The 25,811-nt window shown below is 33.7% G+C and overlaps 1 long non-coding RNA gene across 1 annotated transcript in view; it reads right to left on the reverse strand.

Moving 5' to 3' along the window:
• The window catches only part of LOC307194889, a 312,682-nt gene that overhangs the window by 167,063 nt on the left and 119,808 nt on the right, over nucleotides 1-25,811 (reverse strand). Inside the window, exon 3 of the long non-coding RNA XR_013830651.1 lies at nucleotides 11,601-11,663. This is a non-coding gene — a long non-coding RNA (uncharacterized lncRNA). The remainder of the gene's footprint in view (nucleotides 1-11,600; nucleotides 11,664-25,811) is intronic.

A 25,811-nucleotide genomic window follows, 5' to 3' on the forward strand; every position in this document is an offset into this window, starting at 1 on the left:
ACTTGCAGATTTAGAGAACAAATTAGTGGTTACCAGCAGGAAGAGGAAAGTGGGGAGGGGCAAATAGGGATAAGGGATTCAGGGGTACAAAAAGATTATGTATAAAATAAATAGGCTACAAGGATATAGTGTACAACACAGAGCATATAGCTAATATTTTATAATAAGTTTAAATGGAGTATAACCAGAAAGATATTGAGTCACTGTGTTGTGCACCTGAAACTAAAATAATATTGTAAATTAACTATAACTCAAAAAAAGTTTAAAGGTACTACTTTGTCTCATAAGTCTTAACACTCTTATTTTCATGTTGTTAGACAAGTGTGTCATATGATTTACTTACTGAATTTAACTTAAACAAAATATGACTGGCCATCAAAATGTTGCATAAGAGTTAAAATAAGCCAGTTATATTTAGAAAAGTGTGTGAATGAAGATGAACAAGTTTTCTCTCTTTAGGAAACAGTATCTTTTAAAATAAAATAAAAATAATGAGAAATGAAGTCAAAAGAAATTAAAACAATGGGTTAAATAGTCTACTGAGTCATGTAAGATACTTCCACTGAAAGGAATTACATGTATAAATGTAACAATGAAAGCATGGTTGGAATCTAAATGGAGAATAGTTTTGATGAAGGTTTTCACATAGTCACATCTTTTTTCAATCTTGCCTTCGGAGCAGAACTAGAAAAAATTAGTTTGTTGCAATCTTGGCAGAGAGTCACGACAGCCGAAGCGTGTGTGTGTGTGTGTGTGTGTGTGTGTGCGCGCACGTGCGCAGGCGTGTATGCATGTTTGTGTATGAACATACCAGAATGGAGTAAAACCAAAAAGAATACTGTTCTCAAATATTTTGAATACAAAAAATAAAGGAGTGTAAGCTAATGTCAGGATGTTGACAATATAACATAAACATTACTTTAAGTAATAAAATATGTAATACTTCACAATTTTGCAGTGTTCCTTTTTACTCTTGTAGTAAGCACTAAAATTATTTAATTTGATTATATCATTTCTGTTACTGACTGACTGGTACAGCAATAAATAGTGCATAAATTTCTCTGAGGAATTTTTGGAAATAGCCTCAAATACTTTGTATTTACAGTCAGTGTGTATATAAATGTGTATATATATATATATATACACACACACACACACAAATATAATTATACATGATATATTACATATATAATTATACATAATATATAGTATATAATATATACAAAATACTGAAATGGAATCAATTAATCTTAATTTTTGTATCATTCTTAGAAGCTAAAAAGTTTAAACAACTGAATCAATGTTTTAGACAGAGAAGTTACATCTAAAAAGACCAGCACTGTATCTTGTAAGTACCCCTATATTCTATATGTGGACATCATAAAATGATGTAATTTAAAAGTTTGATTTATTTAATTAAAACATTTGAATCACATAAAAGTCATGATGTTCAAAGAAAATATGATTATTTTTTCTATTTCTATAGTTATTTTTTTAAGTATGGAAAAAACCTGAAGGTATAGTCCTTACATACATACACTTTTTAATTGCAGAAATCATTATTGTTTAATGAAGCAGTGTTGCTGCAATGCACAAATGCAAGGCTACAATTTGGAGGTGTAATCTGGATATTAGTTTATTCATTGTCCATTCTATTCTCTTTATAGTGAAACTTTAAATGGTAACAAATATTTTAAAGCAAGATGGAGACTGAAATGAAGTATGGTGATTTGGTAATTGGCTCCCTTTGGAAAATATAATTTGAGTAGAATTATAGAGGTTATAGGAGACTAGGAGAAGTGAGGAACTTGAGACAAACACTGACTACTCTAATAGCATTAAGAATTTTGGTGGTAATAGTGGGTTCAATTGTGGCCACTTCTGAAGGTTCTCTGACCCATTTGATACCTTTATTTAATATAAGAACAACAGGCAAATGTTTATTTCCTGAGGAAAATAATGTCAGTAGGGAGAAAGAGCTTATAAATACAAAAAAACAGAAGGGCTATTTAAAGAACAGTAGCTGAAAAAGGAAGGATGCCAAGGGAGCAAAAGTTGAAGTTATAATAGTGTTTTAGTGAAGACTTAAAATTCTTCTTTAAAAATATGAAGTGAAAATAACTATACTTGTATCCTCTCAGCATGGTCCCTAGAGAGTTGTATGTTTTAAAACTACTTAAAAGAGAGTGGAAAACTATATAGATAAATCACTGGACAGACAAAAGTTCCTGCGTATTTTGTAAACTTCGAATTAACAAAAATGGAATGTAACACAAAATAACAGCCTAGAATAGATCCATTGTTTACTAGAGACAACGCTTTCTTGGTTTTCTGGTTTGTTCTATTTATCTCTGTAGTCTTTTTCCAGGTCACACAGCACATCAATATTTGTATTCTTTTAGTACTAAGAAAAGTGTTTTAGCATTATGATAGAAATTATAGCAATAACTCTTTTTTTTTGATCCTACAAATACTACTCTTCCATTTTATTCTAAAATGTGCATCTAAAAGACATTATTTTTTTTTTTATGAATGCTAACATGCTAACAGGAGCTGCCCTTTACTGGAAGAGCCTCAACTGAAATTAACATGTGGATACTTTGGGAGTAATGTAAGAATGTATAATATATTCTGTGGCCCAAGTATATTAAATTTATTAGGTAGGATTTTTGTCTAAAGCACAACTCTAAACAAACTTTGTATTCCCTAGCACTTTGAATATTAATACCCTTTCCTTGGCAAAAGTTCAGATAAGAATTTGACTTAAAAAACAGAAACCTATTTAAGGTGAAAGATTTTTCTACCTACAGATTTTTCAGACCTGACATGCTTCATTTTGTTAAGAACATGAATGTCATTTTTCTATTGTTTACAGTTGTTTTTTATCATTTTTACATTCATCTACTCAAAGGTAAACAAATGGAACAAATTATTATTTCTTAAAATCTAGAGGGTTGTTAATATTAGGGTTACTTAGTCATTTTAATTAATTAAAAGTTTAATTAATTAAAAATAATTATAAGTTGTCTTAGTGAATTCTGAAATAAGAGACTAGCCCAAATTAATTTTTAAGTATTTTTTGTTTATCCTTCAACATGAAGAGATGCTGTAATATCATGAGATTAAGGGGGAGACGCCTCTCTGAGATAACTTCATTTCTTCCATATCAAAGTCATGGAATTAGGGTCTTACTAGGTGTTTCATGACAATATATCCTACAATAAACTCTAGGATTAAAGATATAAATGAGAATGAAAGAAAAAGTTACAGAGAGGGAGTAGTAGGGAGAGATGGGGGTAGTGGAAAGGTAGAAGAAGGGAATGGGAGAGAAATAAGCCAATGAAAAGAATGGAATCCTAATGAAAAATAAATGATTTTCACTATGGTTACCTTAAGCGAAAAATGAGAACAAGTGGTAAGGATACATGGCAGTCTCCAAAAATCCAAGGACATGCATACAGCTAGGTCTCAGGAATAAACTTAAACTAGAGACTGTAATGCCTACTAGGGTCAGATTCATGGGCTCACAAACAGCCACTCAGAGTCTCTCACTCAGAAAGGCTGATGCTTAAAAGTTTATCTCTGAACATTTATCTCTGAAATTGTATTTGTAGGTGAAGTTCCACAGGACACTGGAGCATGTCGTAGGGCCCTGGAGCCTAGGCACCTAGGTGGTCTTGCCTCCTGCCTCTCCTCTTACCAGGTTGCCTTTTCCCCCCGTCCTCTGGCACCCTGGCCTGCCAGCCCATATCTCCTCTCAGCTGCCCACTAGTCCCTGCTGCACTTGCCCCCCAGAGGCTTGGCCCCTGCACTGCTCCCCAACCCCTGATCTACCCAGCAACTGTGGAGACCTGGGCACAAGTCAGAGTTGGGAATGCAGCATGGGCAGCAGACATCCCCACCCCAGGCTGGCAAAGCCATGGCACATCCATCAGACAACTTGGTAGGTTGAGACTGTCGTGTATTCATGATTCAGGTATTAATGTGCCCTGGCACAGAGATCACAATCCCTTCGGAGTCTTCTCTCACTCTGGGTTGGGAGTGATTGGCTTATGGAAAAGATTGACTTTCCCTGGCTGGGTCACAGCATCTTAGACCTGGTTTGGGGGTAGGGGATGCATAGGGGAGCAGAGTGTGCATCCATCAGTGGGTACTTCTGAGGGTCTGCGCTTGCCCTGCAAGTATCCTTATTCTTAAGGAAGCACAAAATTACGTAGGAAATTAAAAACAACTTGATAGGTCAAGAAAGGGACCACAAAAGACGGAGGAAAAGCTTTATATTTTTGTACCTTTAACAGCACTTTGTTTTTGCTTTTTTGAATAAGAGGTCTCATGTTTTCATTAGCACTGGGCCCCACAAATTATGCAGCCAGCCCTGACACCGGGAGTACTTTTCTTCTTTATCTCATATTTGTTTCTTTCTAAATATCTGCTTCATTCTTCTATTTTTTTGTAGCTCAACTCTTCCTCTGATATTATGACCCATAATACAAACAGCACACACAAACACACACAAATATAGCTACTGGAAGTATTTGGATTTTTATATGAATCACCAAGAACTGATTTCTTTTCCAGAAACAAATTCGAAATGAAGAGACTCTGAGTTGTCTTAGGTCAATTTTAAGTAAGTCTGCTTCCACTCTAACCACATTAATCTTAGGAGTGGAAGAAAAGATGCCAGGAAAAAATAGGGCGATAATGCCAACTACATAGGTAATAGAGTAAAATGCAAATAACAGGGTCTCAGGTTCAGTAGGAATTTTCCAAGCATACCTGTAAAAATAAATCCCATAAATAAAAATTATAATAAACTAGACTCAGTTAAAAATAAACCTATTACCTTCTAAAAGATATCAGAAAATTAAATTGATAAGAAGCAACTTGGTACATGTATAGGAAAACTATACCTCAAAACTATGAGGAGCGGTAGGTATCACACCCTTGCTTCTCCACTTAACATGAGAACTGAAATGACTGAAGCAAATATAACTTATCTGTTTGTTCTAGGAAATGTAAAACTTCAAACTAACACATCTTTTCACTGCTTGCTTCAGAATATTAATATAAACAAGTTTAACTGGGTAACCAATTTCCTCACCCAAGCAAACAGCTTTCTTTTTAGAGCAATTTTCTCACTTGAAGAAAACAGCTTGCTTATATTGTAAAGCAACAGCTTGCTTATCAAAATTCATCTACAGACCCTTAAACTTAAGCATTTTATCATTATAAAATGCCCTCTAAAGCATACTTCATTGCAACATCAGAGGCATTAATTATTCACTTAACAAAATCTAGACAGCTGTTTTTTTTGATCGGTGCTCAATTTTCTATTGGCATGAACTGTCATGTTCAAATGTATCAGGTATTTTCCATTTTACTTATTTTTAAGAAACATACATGTTCTGTGGTGGAATATAATATTGGACAGCATGGTGGTATTCTGGTTTTATCTTTTGTTTGCTGAAAGATAAGCATTACTTGTTAAATCCTATACTATATATATATATATATATATATATATATATATACACACACATATATTTGCATTTCTTTTTGTCTTCAACCAGGGACAATTTTGCACCCATGAGGATATCTGGCAATATTTGGACACCTTTCTGCTTGTCACAACTGGGACAGGGTAATAGATACTACTGGAGTCTAGTAAACAGAGGCCAGGGATACTGCTCGACCTCCCTACAGTGTACAGAACAGCCCTCCACAACAAAGAATTTCTGGCTCAAAATGTCAAGAGTATCAAGGTTAAGAAACCCCGGCTATAAAATGAATGGTGTGTTTACATCTGAGCCACTAAGTGCAACGAGGGGGAAGGGATATGCTGATATATACAAACTATCAGTGGTTACTCCTGACGTTGAGAGCAGGATTAACCATCCCACGGCATGAAAAAGAGGGAGGTGCGGCTGCAAATATACTGAGTACAGTTTTGCCAGAAGTAATGAGCCCAAATTCAATAGACATCTATCATAATCATCTTTCACCTCCACTCATTGGAGATATATACATATCTATATTTATCTATATTATATCTATATATATTCTACATTTTTTACATTTTATGGTTTAAAATATTTACATTCTGCTCTCTAATAATAATTTCCAGGGAATTCCCTGGTGGTCCAGTGGTTAGGACTCCTCGCTTCCAATGCAGGGGGAACTGGTTGGGGAACTAAATCCCGCATGCCACATGGCACAGCCAAAAGTTTTTAAAAAAATAAAAAAAAAAATAAGCTCCATAGTTATTTTTGACCCTAGTTCTATTCTTATGTGGAGTCAATACTTTCTGTATCTTCTCCATTTATCACATGGTAGAAATAAAGTTTATTCTCAACTTGTTTGTTCAATAGGAAATCATGGATAAAAAGAATCTCTGAGTTCTCCCAGGTTTGAAGATAGCATTTTAACCAGAACAGTAGTGCATTAGTTATCTGTTGCTGTACAACAAACCACTATAAAATTTATTAACTTAATATATCAACCATATATTTTTGTTCATGAGTTTATAGATAAAGTAGGTATTTCTGCTGATCAGGACAAGGTTCCAGCTTTAGCTCAGCTTCAAACCCATTCTTCACTCCACTGCCTTCTGATGTGAGGGCTGGGACTCTGTGAATCACATTCTACTTTGCTAGTTGGCTCTTAGGCTCTGCCAAATGGGATGCTAGAGGGGATCTGGAAGTCTGGGGGTGAAGAAGAGATTGCTGCCACCTGTTTGCTTCTCCTTATGGACAATGTCATCACAGCAACCCTTCATCCTGGCAGCTGTGACTTATTCCAACCTGCAAAACTAGCTTGTTTTTGCTTCTTCAGATAACCCTGAAGATTCAGCACAAGTTGAGCAGTGGATACTTCTCCAAGGTCTAAGTTGACTATCTCAGTGTTACCCTTGTTATCCATTTTGGTTTATTTTTTTCAATAATTATACAACATTTTTGCAGTAAATATTCTCTATTAAAATAATTACTGTGGCACAGCCTTCTGTATGCTATAGTTCCTCTCTACAGTACTGACCTGTCCTTTAGATTACCCTCACACAATTACTCTCTTTTCAAAAATCACAATTGAAATATTATGGAAAGGAAGTAAGGAAAGCAGAGTAGAAGTACAGCTCTATTTCCCTTCAGAAGGACAAGATTGAACATGGCAGTGTCATAGTCATGACAACAAGTCCCCACTAGTGTTAAATTTCTGGCTGAGGCAATCATTTAGAAACAGATTAATGATCAAATATTCCAGATGATGTCCTTCTATCATTCTCCACATTTCTATGGAGTCACCTATTAACTGTTGACACCAGATGCCAAACATCAAGTGACTCGGTCTGCAAAAGGAATTAGATAGGCTACTTATCAATTTTGCTGTTATAAGTGATATTTTTCACTTAAAAAATAAACTCCTTATCTTTCTGATGTTTTACTTATGACATGACTGAAAGACATCTTCACTCAGAGTCTTTCGGAGTCTCATCCTAACACTGTTTAAAACAGCTCACTTTTCTCTGTGTGCCACGCTGCTTTAACCTGACATATTGAGTCTCGGTATTTTATGTGTAGGGCATAAATACTTAACAGTGACATTTTCAGGACTAATGTCAGATTTAGGCAAAGTGAAGACCCACGTGAAGTGTAACACTCTTTAAACAGGTCCTGGATGTAGTTTGACATTGTCTCTGTTCTTTCGTAAGCTATCACTTCAAACTGTTCTTATTTTCAGCATATTTTGCATCTCTAAGAAATAGTGTTCTTACTATCTCTGAAATTGGCTGGGAAGATCTAGTTAGCTCTTTAGTGAGTGTAAAAACACAGAACTCTAGTGCTTATAGTTTTTGTCTTTTTGATTCATATTAGTTTGTTTTGTTTGGGGGGAACTTGATGGTACTCACATATATATGGTACATTAGTCACATATCCAGTAGTGGGATTACTTTCTCTAGACTTTAAGTTACCCACAGTTTTGAGAGAAAAGACTCGGTGTCATGAGTTTTTCTCAGAGAATGAGGTCATTTTGTGACTAGAGGAGATATGAGCAGGATGCTTGTAAATGCTGAACATCAGGCTCTCTAGAGAAAAAAATGGATAAAGAAAGCCCTGTTTTCTAGTATTTGCTGATTTCCATGGTGTTAATACTCCTAGCATGGACAATTTCAAGCTACCAACGTGTTGTTACTGAACACAGAGTTGGGACAAAATCACTCTCAAAGTAAAATACAAGTTACCTCTAGCACACCATCGTGAAAAATAAAATATGCAAATACTCTAGTCCAACTACACAGTGCCCCCCTACTGATTAATCGGAACTAATTTCCAGGATAGTCATCCCTATATACGATAGTAGATGACAAGCTTCAAACTTGTAAAATCACATATTTGGTTAAGCCTTAATTTTTGATTACCTTCTCTGTTAAAGACACTTTGTTCCAAGGAATGCTTTAAAAAAGACACATCAGGCTTCCCTGGTGGCACAGTGGTTAAGAATCTGCCTGCCAATGCAGGGGACATGGGTTTGAGCCCTGGTCCAGGAAGATCCCACATGCCACGGAGCAACTAAGCCCATGTGTCACAACTACTGAGCCTGTGCTCTAGAGCCTGAGAGCCACAACTACTGAAGCCCACACACCTAGAGCCCGTGCTCCACAACAAGAGAAGCCACCACAATGAGAAGTCCGAGCACCGCAACGAAGAGTAGCCCCCGTTCACGGCAACTAGAGGAAGCCCGCGTGCAGCAATGAAGACCCAAAGCAGCCAAAAATAAATAAATACAGAATAGTTTTTAAATAATAATAATAAAAAGGCACATCAACAAAAGAAACTGACAAATACATTTTAGGTTGTTTTTCTCAGATTTCTTTTTAGTTTTCTATTTGAAATTTTATTCTCTCCCTTCCCTCCCACCAAACTCATCACCCATTCTCATGGTTTCCCAAAATTTTTGTAGGAATATATTCGATGTGTCTATGTGCATGTATCCTTCCTTCATATTTAAAGATTTTGGAATAGTTCCATTCCTCCTTTTAGAGGTAGGCAAATTCTTGGTTTTGCAAGGCAAGAGGATGTAATTTCTGAATAATGAGACAAAACTTTTAAAATATTATGAGGTAGACAAGTATAGAGGCAAAAAATAGATATCCTAATGAAAATAGAAAACATCGTCTATTCTAAATAATGGTGATTATAGGAAATTGTTTTCAATTGTTCTATGACCATTGGAGTTTTGTTGTGATTGCAGCTCGATTATAGTGCACAACAGTGGTCTAATTATTTTTGAAGAAAATTTAAAAAAAATTTTTCACAGTGAAGACAATTTTAATGTTTATAAATTCCCTGTAGACAAGGAAGCAAACAAATTTAACTTGGAATACAGATAGCCATGTATAATCATTTTTCATATAAAGCATTCAATTTTGTTAGAAAATAATTGTGTTTCGAAATGCTAATATCTATTACTGATTTTTTATTAACAATGTTCAATATTTTTGAAATGCTCTCTATATGTCAGACACTGTTGTGTTAACTTGTACATATGTGTATACGTGTGTGTTTGTGTGAGTATATATATATACACCCATTTAATCCCTGAATTAAGTGCTGAATTAAGTCCTGCTTTCAGATAAAGAAACTGAGGCATGAAGAGATTAAGTCACCAATGGTAAATGATAAAGCTGAAATTCAAGTTCAAGCAGTCTCACTCTGAGCTTGGATTCTTTAAAGCAGCACTTTCCTGCATCTCTACCTCTATTAACAGATTATTAGACAGGGTGCTGTAAGTACATGATGTGCCAAATGGATTTTAGAAATGGCTTTTGACTTGGAAAATTTTAAACCATAAACTTCGGTTCTTGAAAAATTTTTCGCCTTTAGTTCTGTACATTTCTGCTTATTCATTATTTTCTGTAACTGTCTTTTCCAAGGAGATATGGTTAAATTTTAGTCAAATAAAGTATTTTTCACAAAACTTATATAAAACTACACATAAATCTTGTGAGGTAGTGTTAAAATGTCATTTAATTTGTGTTTTAATTATAGAATTACTATACTATTGTCACACTTTCCTTCAATTAATACCATTCTACATAGTTAATATATTTTACATTATATTGTAATATATAATAACATTGATGTTTCTGCATTAATCCATATCACTTATACATTGATTAGTACAGTAATTACAATAATCATTACAGTAGTTTTCTACCTAGCTAGCCTAGTTACAATCTCTCACTGACACCTGTATAATTTATATTTTTAGTGGCCACCTGATTCTTTTCATATGCAGAATTCTTTCACATATATTAAACAGCACCCTGATTTTCATCTGGAGGGCCATCTTTCCTCTACTCACTCCATGTAATTGAAGGGCTGAAGACTTCAATCTGAACTTGCCCAATTAGACAATCATGTCTCCTAGCCAAGATGTTTGATCGCCTTGAATATACACATTGTGATAGGACACACCTCCAGCTACTTGGATATTAACTTGTTAACAAATAGAAAAACATATAACTTAGTGTACAGCAAAGTTGGGTCCTACCAGAAAATACAGACAGCACAAAAGCAAACACAACAAAGTGATGGGCCTGATGACCCTATTTCAGTCATGACTAAAGCCAGCTATTTGAAAACACATTTCACTTATCTAGCCGCAAGCAAGTCTTCATCTAATAAGTATTAATATATATAATTACATTTATAATTAGTATATAATTATGTTATATATACATATTATAATTGTGTTATTGTTAATATTTACATAAGTGAGAGCTTTTTCTATTTGTCATAAGTAAAAGAAACCTAAATAAACAATCCATTACTAATAGAATACTAATTTTCTATGAATTATATGATCATTTTAAACTCATTTTGCTAAAGTTTCAAGTGTTTTTATTTTCAAATGCCCCTCACATTCTCTCTTTCTCTCCCTTTTATTCTCTCTCTCTCTGTTTTCCACATTTCTTTAATCACACATACAAAAAAGGTATATTATTTTTTGGAAAATTAGAAAATACAAAGACTATGAAAAATATCACCCTAATTTCATAATTCATAAATAAAAAACTGCTATATCTTTACCTCATATGAGTCTAAATTTTCTACTAAATGCAATATTCTTTTCAAAAATGGATACTCAATATAAATATGTATATAATCTGCTTAGTTTTTTATTTAAGACCATAAATATTATTCTACATTAATAAATATGCCCCTCAAATACTGTAAAATGGTTATATAGTGTGCCCTCATTTGGATAGAACAGTTTGTTTACCAATTTCCTTTTGCTGCTCATCTGGATTGTTTCCAGATTTGCACTATCATAAATAATGCTACATTAAATATTAATATGTAAAAATATATTTGTGTGCTTCTTGGATTGTTTTCCAAGAATAAAGTATTAGAAATTGAATTACTAAGTTAAAATTTATACACAATTTCAATGTCCTTCTATTAGGAAACACAGACAGCACATGATCATCCCCCAGCCCCCCTCTTAAAAACTCTTGCATTCTTTTTCCACTAGACTTGTATTTGAACTGTTTTCTGGTCTCTCTACCCTATTAGAATAGCCTTGAAAAAAATCTTTCTTACCTCTAAAACTCTGTCCAGTGCAGTTTTTGCTTTGATAATTCCTATCCATATGGAAAATGAATTCTAGAAGAGGGGACAAAGAGAGCATATATTTTTAAATATCAAAACATTTTGAATACCACTTTCTGAGCAGAACAATAACATTCACTATACCTCACCCTTCCCACTTGTAAAATGGCAGTGATAATGCAGTATGGGATCTGTTTCAATGTATAAATGGTATATACACTTTGAAGCTAACTGGTGCATATTAATTATTCAGTATACCTTTGTTTTCAATATATACCATTGGGAATGCTATAGGAATGTTTCTCAATATTTTATACATTAACTTGTTCACTTCATCTCCCTGACTTTAAGATAAGGTCCATGAATCCAAACTCTACTACATCTGTAGACTAATTATAGTGTTAACTTTTAATGGTCCTTCACATCACTCTCCTTTAAAAAGCAGATTGGCAGATCAAATAAGCATCATGACTTTTATATTCTTGGCTTTCTGAATGTTTGGATATTTATATATTAACAGTTTTCCTGTATGGAAATACAAAAGGCTATCTATGGTAATCTTTCCTGCCAAAAGCTACATTTCAAGGAATTATTCCCCAGCCCTTCAGATCTTCTCCAATGCTCTTAAGACAAAATCTTGAAACCAAATGTAGACTTTGTTGAAGAAAATCCATGTTACTAAAGCCACCAACTAAATCCAGATGTGGAAAAAGTCAAGCCATGGTGAAATTATGCCAGAGCTATGTAGGTCATAATAATTTAGGTGCATAGCACAGAATCACAAGTGTTCAAAATTTCCCAGATTATTTTATTTTCTTTACAAATACTTTGAAATTCACCTATTGATTCTGCTTTCAGAGCTTATTCTCATTGCTGTAATTATAGGTTTCTTTTTTTTTTTTTTTTTTTTGCGGTACGCGGGCCTCTCACTGTTGTGGCCTCTCCCGTTGCAGAGCACAGGCTCCGGACACGCAGGCTCAGCGGCCATGGCTCACGGGCCTAGCCGTTCTGCTGCATGTGGGATCTTCCCGACCGGGGCACGAACCCGTGTCCCCTGCATCGGCAGGTGGACTCTCAACCACTGCGCCACCACGGAAGCCCTAGTTTTCTTTTTAATAGCATTGTCTTGAGTAAGTTTTTATTACACTCACAATCATGAACATCTAATATTATAAAATAAGACAATAAAGGATATAATATGTGTACATGTTTTCTGATTATTCTTTCCTATGTAGTTTAATCTTGTTATACAAGTCATTACTGAAATGTATAGGAATCCATTAGGGACAATTTACCATGTCATTATTATTGCTGTTTATTAGTGGTTTCCTTGAGCATAATGCAGGGTACAGTAGAGTAATAGCTTTTAAAAGAACAATAAGTAGAATTCCCAAGTGAGTTTGAACATTTTCAGAAAACCTTTCACTTCAAACTCTTCTGCTTTCCTCAATCAATTGGTGCTTTTGTCCTAGTTTATAAAATCCACACTTAAATGTGTGACATTAACATCTGGCTTACCAGGAGTAAATAATAGAGTAGATTTATTTTCTTCTGATATGTATCCTATTGTTCTCATGGTAATAAAACTGAGGAAACTATTATCTGTTAACAACTAAAGGTATTGAAACTATATGAATATGAATATCTGAACTATATCCTTTCATTTTTGCCCTCAGTACCCTGCCAATGCATTCTCCATACTGCTATTTGAGTTTTATTTCAGAAACGCAAGTCTATTATCTATTATTTCATTTATTATTATAAATGCTGAATTCCCATCACAAATAGGATAAAATCTTAAATTCCCAGTGCTGTGTACAGATGCCTTCAGGATCTGCTGGCTCCTGCTTATCTTTCCTTCCTAATGCAAGAGGCTTGCTGGAAGGATTACATGAGACAATATGACTGGCATGTAATAAGAGAGGCATACATGCAAACTCCCTTTCACTGCAGGCCTGAATCAATCTGGAGGTAGGTCAAGGAGAGCAGTGGAAAGACTGCAGAGACCCTGACACTAAGCCAAAGTAGTCAGATGAGGTCCATTTTTTTGCGCTTCAGGCTTCATCACTGCCATCCTATATTGTTTCCTCAGCCTCTCGTCCTAATCACATTCACCTATACCCACTTTTTATTCTCCAGGGTTACTTCTTTCATTTTGAGCAGTAGCGTAAACATATCAAGATCTTTAAGGAAATTTCTTCCACTCAAAATACCCCTCCTCCTTTGGATTCCTTTGCAAATGTCTGATTCAGTCCTCAAAACTTCCCTCTGATTTCACCTCGTTTTTGAAGCCTCCTTCACATATTTGTGGCACCCTAGGATCACTCTGCCTCTGTACATTGAAACTTATTCAATAATTTTTTTCATATCACTCCATTATTGAATTACGTTCTAGATCTATCCTTCCAACTAGTCAGTGGACAGCTTGAGTGCAGAATCATGTTTTATTCATATTTTTTCCTTTAGCACTTAATGTAGTATTTAGAAGAATTAAGCACATAAAGTTATGTGCTGAAGCTGAATTTGAAGAGATGTGTGTGTATATGTGTATGTACGTGTGTATAGTATTAGAACTGTATTAATAACCACACGCATAATACTAAAATGGACAATTTGAATTTAAAAACTGAAGAGCTATAAGGAGTCATGGTGATGAGCTTTTATGATCTTACCAAATTTTCAATTAAACCAAATAAAACAGTTAAACTACATTAAGAAGAATATTGAGGTAGTAGACTCTTATGTATTAAAAGTTTAGATAATTCAGATTATACATTTCAGTTGATCAAGGTAAAGTGTTTTAATTTCCTCAATTGCAATAACTATATTTAAGTAATGAGATATCTTGGTACCCAGATAAACCTGACTAGATGAATGGTTAAATAGTTTGAAAGACCTGATTGACTCATGTCCCAAATTTTTAGATGGATTCTGCCAAATGGAAATCAAGAAAAAGTTTAAAACTGTCTTCTGACAAGACACTTCAAATCTTCCAATATTCTCGTTACTCAGACTCTAAACCTACCTTTATATTTAACACCTTCTTCCTTTGCTCCACATCAACCTACTTAAGGCAAACAATTATTGCGTCTTACAGAATCCTCTCTTTAAATATGAAATGCATCAGTCCACTCTTTCCTTGTCATGATATTACCTATTTTATTCCTTCTCAACTTGTGTATTTCAACAGTATTTTCTGATTTCCTTACTCAATTACTCCCTAAAAGAATTTTAAAAGAGACATATATACTCACATTCTTAAGATGAAATATGAAATTGTTCATCTTGTCTCAATAATTGTAAAGGAATTCTATAGACTGACTTTTAAAACAAACTGTTGCAATGCCACTTAAAGGTAAGTAATAAACTCTAAATATGATAATGACTTAACATCCACACCATTGATTTAAATATTCATGTAAATAACCTTTCAGACAGTCAGAAATTCTCAATTGCTGCTTGAAATCATAGTTGCATGTATTGAATTTGAATTTTACTTTTCTGAAGAACTTTACCCTAAAAAATTTTTATGCATATAAACTTTACCTTATATATATTTACATACAAACTATTTCTCAAGAATAAATTTTTCATATGTTTGTGCGTGTGTGTATGTATATATGTCTATACATTCTTTGCACATAGTTGTAGTCATACAGTTATCATATGAATGACCTCATTACCTTTATTCAGTAACTTTCCACATTTGGCAACTTAATTCTGGAAAGGGGAAGGAGCATTCTGTAAATGACTGCCCACCCCCCTGTGATGGATGGCCACATGCTCTCCCTTGGCAAAAATCCCCAGCCTCATATTGTGCAGCATATTCAAGCACTCACAGATACGCACAGACATAGAAGCGCACCATACATACTAGAATCAATTTATTTAAAAAAAAAAATCACTCCCTTCTTCAGTCTCCAGAGAACCCTACAAAGCCATATGTCCAGTTATTCACTGAGAAAAGAGGCATGGAAAGATTGAGAAAGCCTGCTGAAATGTTGAATAGTAATCACTTTACTGATTCACTTATGCCTTTATTTTGAATAAATCTAAATTTATAGCACTTTATTGGTAAAACAGACACATCAATACAATTCAAACAATATTCTTTAATACTGACTACAATATACTGCAGGTACATTATCATCTGCCTAATCAGATTAGAAATAATTTTTTTCACTTTGAAAATTAAAATTTACTTAAAAGAAAACTAATAACTAATATCAAATTAAAGAAGAAAATGCATCAGGGAAGATTACATAATAAAACTATACCAGAGTCATTAATAAAAATGGATAAATAATTTCTAAATAACTGTGGAATTAGATTCAGTGTTCCCGGATGTGGGGTTTGCCTTCTTTTTTTATTTTGCCTATGGATAACTATCATTATTAGTTTTGTGTAAAAAAAAAAAAAAGCATAGGACTTTAAAAAATATGCATGTTGCAATATTACATTTAAATATACATTTGTTTTCATAAGTGGAAACAGACATGTCTCTAAGAACTTGAAAATGAGAAAATAAAGTTGCTTTTTGACCAATATTATAAAGTCATTCTATAATTGATTACATCACAAGTGTGTAAGATCACCTTAAACAAATAGAATGACACATAGGACACTGACACATATGAGAAAGAGTGAATAAAATAGTAACATTAATTAAAAATTTGTCAACACACTGAGGGTGTTGTTCCTGCTGGAACATATGAGAAGGACATTCATTGAGGAAGGAACTTCCAAATCTAGTCCAGGGCAAAGACTTCTTAGGCCTAAAGAATGTGACTGGCTTATTCAAATGGTTTACAAATCTGCCTTATAAAGATAAATTACAAGGACTTTGTACTAGTAACAAGATTGTACAAATAAATAAAACATTTTAGTTTCTCATTTTGCCAATGTGATGCAGGCAATCATAAATATCTATTTTTTAATTCTTTGAGGGTCTTATCACTAAACAAATTTATGATTATAATTTGGCTTTCCCATGTTGTTTTATAACAAGAAAGAAACATTTAGCAGATAATATAAATGCATTTCTTTCAGCAGATGTATTTTCACTTTGAATTAATACATTGTAGTTCTGGTTTGTATAAGAGTATCTTTGAACTTGTCTATTACATATATTCACTCTTAACAGAAGGAGCTATCATTAGGCAGAAAAATCATGATTTTAATTCTAAAACTTAGATACTTACTCACCAGATTTAAAGACCATCTTGTGGAATCTCTTGATGAATAACCAGATGGTTCTCTCTCACTTACAAAGAACCCTCTGCTCATACTGTGTATCATACTGTTCTTTTAATTAATATGTTTAATGGGTACTTGGTGAATATTTACTAAATAAATAGTATTAGAATATGCTACTGAAATGGAAATTTCAGTTGAATGAAGATCTCTTCAAATACATACAAAAAAAGTCAAGGAATAATTTAGTACTTTCATTCATTCATTTATTCATCCTTTGTAATGATCGTGTCTAGTTTCAAATACAATAGAAACTTTCTTATCAAATAATGACAAACCAAAATGTTTAAATACAAAATGGTAAAGCAATGCAAAATAACAATAATGTAGTAAAACAATATATGACCTGGAATAATTGTAAAATTGATTTCTGAACTTTCTAGAAACCATTACAGGAAAAAATAATAACTGGTAAGATTTGTTGGGTCCATTATAGGCTTTCTTAGAATATTCTGGACATTGCTTTTTGGCAAAAGCTCCTATTTAAGTATAATAAAACTAGGGCCAAAATGTTAATTCTATTATTGCTAAACTGTAAAATTCAATTCAATCTCATTAAGATTCAGCTTCCTCAATTTGCATACTTACTAAGTTGTCATGGGGATCAAGTGAGGCAATACACCAAGAGGTGCTTCGGATTCACAGACAATTCTATTACTTCTGTCATTTGAGCTCTAAAAAGTTTCTTAGAAATGTTTAGTCATACTGTTCTACTTTTTTTTAACATCTTTATTGGAGTATAATTGCTTTACAATGGTGTGTTACTTTGTGCTTTATAACAAAGTGAATCAGCTATACATACATATATATATATCCCCATATCTCCTGCATCTCCCTCCCATTCTCCCTATCCCATCCCACTAGGTGGTCACAAAACACTGACCTGATCTCCCTGTGCTATGCAGCTGCTTCCCACGAGCTATCTATTTTACATTTGGTAGTGTATATATGTCCATGCCACTCTCTCACTTCATCCCAGGTTACCCTTCCCTCTCCCTGTGTGCTCAAGTCCATTCTCTACATCTGCGTCTTTATTCCTGCCCTGCCCCTAGGTTCTTCAGAACTGTTTTTTTGTTTGTTTTTTTTTAGATTCCATATATATGTGTTAGCATATGGTATTTGTTTTTCTCTTTCTGACTTACTTCACTCTGTATGACAGACTCTAGGTCCAACCACCTCACTACAAATAACTCAATTTCGTTTCTTTTTACGGCTGAGTAATATTCCATTGTATATATGTGCCATGTCTTCTTTATCCATTCATCTGTCGATGGACACTTAGGTTGCTTACATGTCCTGGCTATTGTAAATAGAGCTGAAGGGAACATTGTGGTACATGACTCTTTTTGAATTATAGTTTTCTCAGGGTATATGCCCAGTAGTGGGATCGCTGGGTTATATGATAATTCTATTTTTAGTTTTTTAAGGAACCTCCATACTGTTCTCCATAGTGGCTGTATCAATTTACATTCCCACCAATAGTGCAAGAGGGTTCCCTTTCCTCCACACCCTCTCCAGCATTTATTCTTTGTAGATTTTTTGATGATGGCCATTCTGACTGGTGTGAGGTGATACCTCATTGTAGTTTTGATTTGCATTTCTCTAATGATTAGTGATGTTGAGCATCCTTTCATGTGTTTGTTGGCAATCTGTATATCTTCTTTGGAGGAATGTCTATTTAGGTCTTCTGCCCATTTATGGATTGGGTTGTTTGTTTTTTTGATATTGAGCTGCATGAGTTGCCTGTATATTTTGGAGATTAATCCTTTGTCAGTTGCTTCATTTGCAAGTATTTTCTCCCATTCTGAGGGTTGTCTTTTCATCTTGTTTATGTTTTCCTTTACTGTGCAAAAGCTTTTAAGTTTCATTAGGTCGCATTTGTTTATTTTTGTTTTTATTTCCATTTCTCTAGGAGGTGGGTCAAAAAGGATCTTGCTGTGATTTATATCATAGAGTGTTCTGCCTACGTTTTCCTCTAAGACTTTTAGAGTGTCTGGCCTTACATTTAGGTCTTTAATCCATTTTCCATTTATTTCTGTGTATGGCATTAGGGAGTGTTCTAATTTCATTCTTTTACATGTAGCTGTCCAGTTCTCCCAGCACCACTTATTGAAGAGGCTGTCTTTTCTCCATTGTGTAGTCTTGTCTCCTTTATCAAAAACAAGATGACCATATGTGCATGGGTTTATCTCTCGGCTTTCTATCCTGTTGCACTGATCTCTATTTCTGCTTTTGTGCCATTACCATACTGTCTTGATTACTGTAGCTTTGTAGTATAGTCTGAAATGCAGGAGCCTGATTCCTCCAGCTCCGTTTTTCTTTCTCAAGATTGCTTTGGCTATTCGGGGTCTTTTGTGTTTCCATACAAATTGTAAAATATTTTCTTCTAGTTCTATGAAAAATGCCATTGGTATTTTGATAGGGATTGCACTGAATCTGTAGATTGCTTTGGGTAGTATAGTCATTTTTACAATGTTGATTCTTCCAATCCAAGAACATGATATATTTCTCCATCTGTTTGTGTCATATTTAATTTCTTTCATCAGCATCTTATAGTTTTCTGCATACGGGTCAAAAATCCTCAATAAAATACTAGCAAACAGAATCCAACAGCACATTAAATAAGGATCATACACCATGATCAAGTGGGGTTTATCCCAGGAATGCAAGGAGTCTTCAATATACGCAAATCAATCAATGTGTTAAAACATATTAACAAACTGAAGCAGAAAAACCATATGATCATCTCAATAGATGCAGAAAAAGCTTTTGACAAAATTCAACACCCATTTATGATAAAAACCCTCCAGAAAGTAAGCATAGGGGTAAGTTACCTCAACATAATAAAGGCCATATATGACAAACCCACAGCCAACATCATTCTCAATGGTGAAAAACTGAAACCATTTCCTCTAAGATCAGGAACAAGACAAGGCTGTCCACTCTCACCACTATTATTCAACATAGTTTTGGAAGTTTTAGCCTCAGGAATCAGAGAAGAAAAAGAAATAAAATGAATCCAAAGAAGAAAAGAAGAAATAAAGTTGTCACTGTTTGCAGATGACATGATACTATACATAGAGAATCCTAAAGACGCTACCAGAAAACTACTAGAGCTAATCATTGAATTTGGTAGAGTAGCAGGATACAAAATTAATGCACAGAAGCTTCTTGCATTCCTATACACTAATGATGAAAAATCTGAAAGAGAAATTAAGGACACACTCCCATTTACCACTGCAACAGAAAGAATAAAAATACCTAGGAATAAACCTACCTAGTCATACTGTTTTAAACCAGAAGTTTGCCTTCAAACTGAGTTTAATTGTAATGTTTGAGATGGGAGGAGGCAAAATCTTGGAAACATTATTTAAAGTTTCATTTTGCATCATTCGCATTTACTTAATACCCCTACTAAATTATAATAGTGTCCTTAAATGAACTTCTGCATAAGAAAAAACTAAAACCATATAAATCAAATTCATATCTATTAAATTACTTTCCATATTTCAAATATTTTTCACTCATTTTCATTATATTAAGCAAGCAAAGTCAGAGCATTATGTACAACCAATTTACTTCTAAATTTAAAATATGTGTAAATGTGAAACAAGTGACACATTACTTCCAAAACTGAAAATGCAAAAAGTTGATCAAAAAAATGCAGAAATCAGCTTTTATATGTTTGCTTCATATTTCAGAAGAATGACTTTTTTTGTAGCACTACAACATAACTGAAAGGCCTGAATCTTTTCCTTTATTTCACTGCTAAATTTTTTTAAATAACAGAATTCACTTGATAGCTCCACTTCTAACCTCCTTTTCAAACTTAATAATTTGGCTTCTATTCTCATCGCTTTAGCTAGCTGCTGTTTGGATGATTTACAATGACCTTGTAATAGATAAATCTATTACATCTTCTCTGTGTTCATCACTCTTGATTTCTCTGTAGTATGTGTCAGTACAGCTCTTGTCCTCTGCGACATTTTTCTCCTTGAGTTTCTGTGATGTTACACTTTTATACTTTTTACACTCAAAAGTAAGAGAAAAAACAAACTCATTATTTTAATTCCCAAGTCTCTTCTTCCTTTTTCTTTTTTGCATAATGGAATCACAATTCAGGTCAGACAGAGTCAAAGCACTGGAGACATCATCTACTATTCATTTGACTTTGTGTGATCCATTTTTTTATAAGACAGCTTGAGTAAAATTTCAAAACCACTAGCTAAATCTGTCACATTTCTACCTAATGTCTTCCAATCGCAACTGAAAAAAAATGATCAAAATTCTTTATGGTGACTTATAAAGCTCTCTCTACTTCTCTTCCTCTTACCATTCTATCCCTTGTCACTCAAGCTCCAAGCATAGAGACCTTCTTCCTATCCTTTGAAATCAGCACGTTTCTGCATTTCCTCCTCAGTAGGCCTTGGCACCAACTGCACGCTCTATGTGAAGCGTTCTTTCCTTTTATTGTTGCATGATCTGCTGCTTCTTTACCATCACATTCCTTCTTCTACATCACCTTCCCAGAGAAGCCCTCCCTAACCAGTGTGATTTAGAACATAAGCTCCCCAAGAGTGGAGAGTAGGAAACTTCTCTAGTTTGAAAATCTTTCGATTATTAGGTCCTAGAATAGTGTATGACATGTAGTTGACATTAAGTATTTTTTAAGCAATGAATAAATATTACTTCTAATTCAAAAAATATCTTCATTCATCCCTTCTTTCCAACATGTAATAGTTCAGAGTATTGTTGCCTTTCCACTTAGAATACTAACTACCTTGACTAAATTCTTTCCAATCTGGCCTCTCTGATCATATTACTTCCATTCTCAACAATCTGCACTGACTTTCCACTTCTCAAAGAATGAGGCTCCGTTCATGGTTTTCCATTATCTAACCCCTCCTTGCTGGTCCCATGCAGTGCCACTTATAACTCTTCCATCCTCCCCTTTCCTGAAACTCCTCTTTCCTGAAACCAAGCTATCGCATTCACTCATCTTGATAAACTGGACTTATCTGTCTCTTGAACATATCTTGTACATTTGTCAACTATGGTTTTTGTATTTCATTTCCTAAACTCAGACTGCTTTCAAAATCTCACCAGCTAAAGTCATATATTTGCTAGTGAGTCTCAGTTCAAATCTCATCCCTTTAGGAAGGACATTATTGCTCCCTTTGAGTAGAATTAACGTGTCACCTCTGTGAATAATGTAAGAAGCACTTTCAGATAAGTACAGAGTGAATATCTTACATCGGTTGCTCACTCACCTGTTCCTATACAAGGTTGCTAACTTCACTAAGGCAGGAGTAAACTTAGTACACATTTTTAAGTTCTCATTTTATCTAACACAAGTTTTGCACAGAAAGGCACTCAGTAAATAGATATTGAATGGATATTTGCATGTTTATAAATTCATAATAGTAGTATCATCTGACATTTCAGTTTATTACTTTCAGGAATTATTTCATAAAGTATATATTCAAAATTTCCAAATAGAGAGCAATTACTTAAAATTATATATGCATTTAAACTTCAAAGTTAAAGCTGAAAAGCAAAGAGAATTACTATCTTACTATTTCATATATGGATTTTATTTACTGTCCATTCTCATATTTTTATTTTATGCTTACTTTAGTTTTCAACTGATGTTTTTCTCTTATTTAAAATTTTTATTTCAATTCTTTGATTTGTTTATTTTCATTATTCTTTTTAGGACACAGAGCTGAATGTTTGAACTTGCCCATCTAAGTTCTTTATACTTCAATTATAACTGTAGCTCTCGTTTGAAAGTATTTTTATCATTACTAGCTCTGACTACCCTGCTGCTTCTGAGATGTAAGCTGCCAAAACCCCCACCCATCCAACAATAATTCAACTTATCCTAGGGACTGTACTGTTATTTCTTATCTTGGGTTCTATAAAATTCAGTTCTTAGAATTAGTGAATTAAAAGTGTTTTTTTATCTCAAAAATCTAAAATACCACATTCACACATACCCATTCATTGAATTTGATATTGAAAACTTTGAAAGAATTTATTATAAATAATTAAATGTAATTTCTTATTTTAATTAAATTGTTAAATGTAGTTAATGCATCATGCAACCTTGAATAAGTACACAGATTATGTTTGGCAATGATTCTAACAGAGGTTTTATGTAATGATTCAGATCCCAGTGAACAAAATACTTTTTTCTTTAAAAAAAAGTTAATTTTTCTTGTTGTTAATTCAAGAATTTAGAAGAAGTTTTGATTGGTTCCTTTTCTAGGATGTGTCATTCCTTAAATGAGATTTTAAAGTTTTATAAATTGAGAACTGCAAAGCATTCAGTATCTAATTTCCTTGTCACAGCACTCTGAAATGTATTACCTGATGTTACATCTCTAACCAGTCCCAACAAAATGTGACAAAGCAGGCACCATTTAATGGTTCCATTTACAGCACAGAAGATTTTTATACCTGTTCCATTTTCTTGTAATTTTATATGGCAGATGTCTTCTGTAGAATAAATTAAGTATTGAACAAATGATCAGACATTTTGAAATGCACCCTCTAGTTTAAACTACTCTGAAATCTTTAAGGGTAGTGCTTCTTTAAAAATAACAAAATAAAAATGTGAGTTAAAACAAAAAATAGTTCCTTAAGATTGTTCATGAAGGGTTTTTGTTGTTGTTGTGTTTGTTTGTTTGTTTTGGAAATTTCCTTTTTTGAAATACATATTTTTTTTTCATATCTTCACATTTAATTTCCAGTTAATTTATTTGAAAAGTTCTCATTGGAAAAGTGCAGGTATGAAACTAAGTCTTCTCCATTTGCTGTCCCTGAACAACAAAATATGTGGTGGAAAATATGTCTTTATTTTCAGAGCACTAAGAACTATTAAGTCAAATTCAAAATTTAAAGCATAATAAAAATAAAATTGATTTTTTTAAATGAATACACCAATACAACTACTACTACTAGGATAAGTACAGAGCCAAGTGCTGGACTAATTATATTCCTTGTTTTATTTAATTCATAAAACATCCATACAATAGAGATGTAAAGAAATTCAGTATTTTACCAAAATTCTGAATATAAGTTGCAAAAGACATATTTTATTTAACATCTAAGACAGAGATTATATGAACTGTTAACTGTTAATAATAACTGTTAACTGTTAATAATTCTGCTTCTTTCCTCCTTCAAACCAATATGTATATACATATATATTTTTCAAACATTGAATCAATTGTTATACACACACACACACAATTGATTTAATGTGGGAAAACATATTTCAAAAACACTGAGAAACCTACTATAATGCAGAAGGTCTTTGTAAGTTTTCAAATATTTAGGTTCACATATCTCTGAAAGAAATCTTTTTTCCTCATGCTATCCAGTACAGGATATCAGAAGAAATGTTGGTTATTGGTGGCCAAATTAACTCATAATTCATTCCCAAGTCAGTTTAGAAAGCCATTTAATAGTCAAGAATTAGGTGCTATAGCTGTTTTCCTATCCAAGTCAATAGTTATTTGTTAAATATTCATTATTCAATATGTAGTATGCCAAAAAAGTATTACAGGGAATTTAATCTGGCCAAAACAAATTTATATTTATTCAGCACATTTATTTTCTCCATTTATATTATTTGTTCAAAGTCTGTTTTTTCCCCAGCTTTGTTTCTTAGTTTAATGTTTGAGATATTTATAATAGGAAAGGGGATATACAAGTTCTGTGTATTTGTTAGGATATTAGCTGTTTTCTTATAATATTTTAACAATTTACCTCTTGATTGTCTTCTTCTTTACTACATGATTTTGAGCCATTGTATAAATAGTAAATGTGGTGTCTGGCAAAGCAGTACATACATGCACACATACACACACACACACACACACACACACACACACACCCCTAAAGTACTTTTTTTGTCCTCATAGTTTGAATACTGCTCATACAATACTAACTGAACAAGCTAATTCTCATTCACAGATCTGAATTTATTTAGAAAAAATATTCCTATAATTATTGAGTTAAAATTTATTTTAATATATAATGCTTGATAGTGTATCATTCCCTCTGAAAATTCCCAAACCACCACACCATTGACTTAGTAACTGCTGACAATCCAATCATATTAACAATTTAACGTGTATAGGTAAAAGATAAGAGGCATCCAGGTAAAGAATTTACAAAGATGAAATGTCTATTTAACAAGTAATATCTTAGACTCTGTGCGACGAGTGAAATTTGAAATGGAGAGCAGGATAGATGTGGTCTTTCCCTCTGAGTGCTTACAATATAAAGCAAAAAGCAAGCAATTAAAACAAAAGTACAAAAAAAAATAGTGACACTGTGGTAGCTGAAGCTAAACAAAATAGGGAGCATGGTAAGAAGATAAACATTCCTGAAGTACATAAAGAGCATGACTTCTAAGGCAATACCTGAAAAAAATGACTGAGATGTATTCAGGAAAACACGGCAGGAGATGATCAAGTGAGAGGTTACAGCCCGCACTAAGACTAAGACAGGAGAAAGACGAGCAGAATCAAGCAACCCAAGAATGGAGTGCAAAAGCAAGAAAGATGAGCACTGAAGCCATAGAAGTATGCAGGGGTCAGGCTGGAATGGCTCTGTGAGCCATTTCAAAGACTGCTGAATTATCCCAGGGGCAAGGGAAGCCATTTTAATTTGTATCTTGCATCAGCATATTTTCATTTCACTTCAAAATGTTAGTCTGCTTATGTTCAGGTAAGGAGATTGCAGGGGACTGTAAAAGTTGTGCAACAATAAGATGCAATATTTTAAAAATCTTGTAGATACAAAAAAATGTAGAAAAGACGTCAAAGCTATAACTGGCTTAATGGCGATCCTGAAGAGTACCGGGCCTGTAAGGAGAAACCATACCTACTCCCTAGATTTGCCTCCATATGGCAGGTTGAACTGAGCCAAGGTTGT

Source organism: Stenella coeruleoalba (assembly GCF_951394435.1).
Source record: "Stenella coeruleoalba genome assembly, chromosome: 11".
In the NCBI taxonomy this organism is placed as follows: domain Eukaryota; kingdom Metazoa; phylum Chordata; class Mammalia; order Artiodactyla; family Delphinidae; genus Stenella; species Stenella coeruleoalba.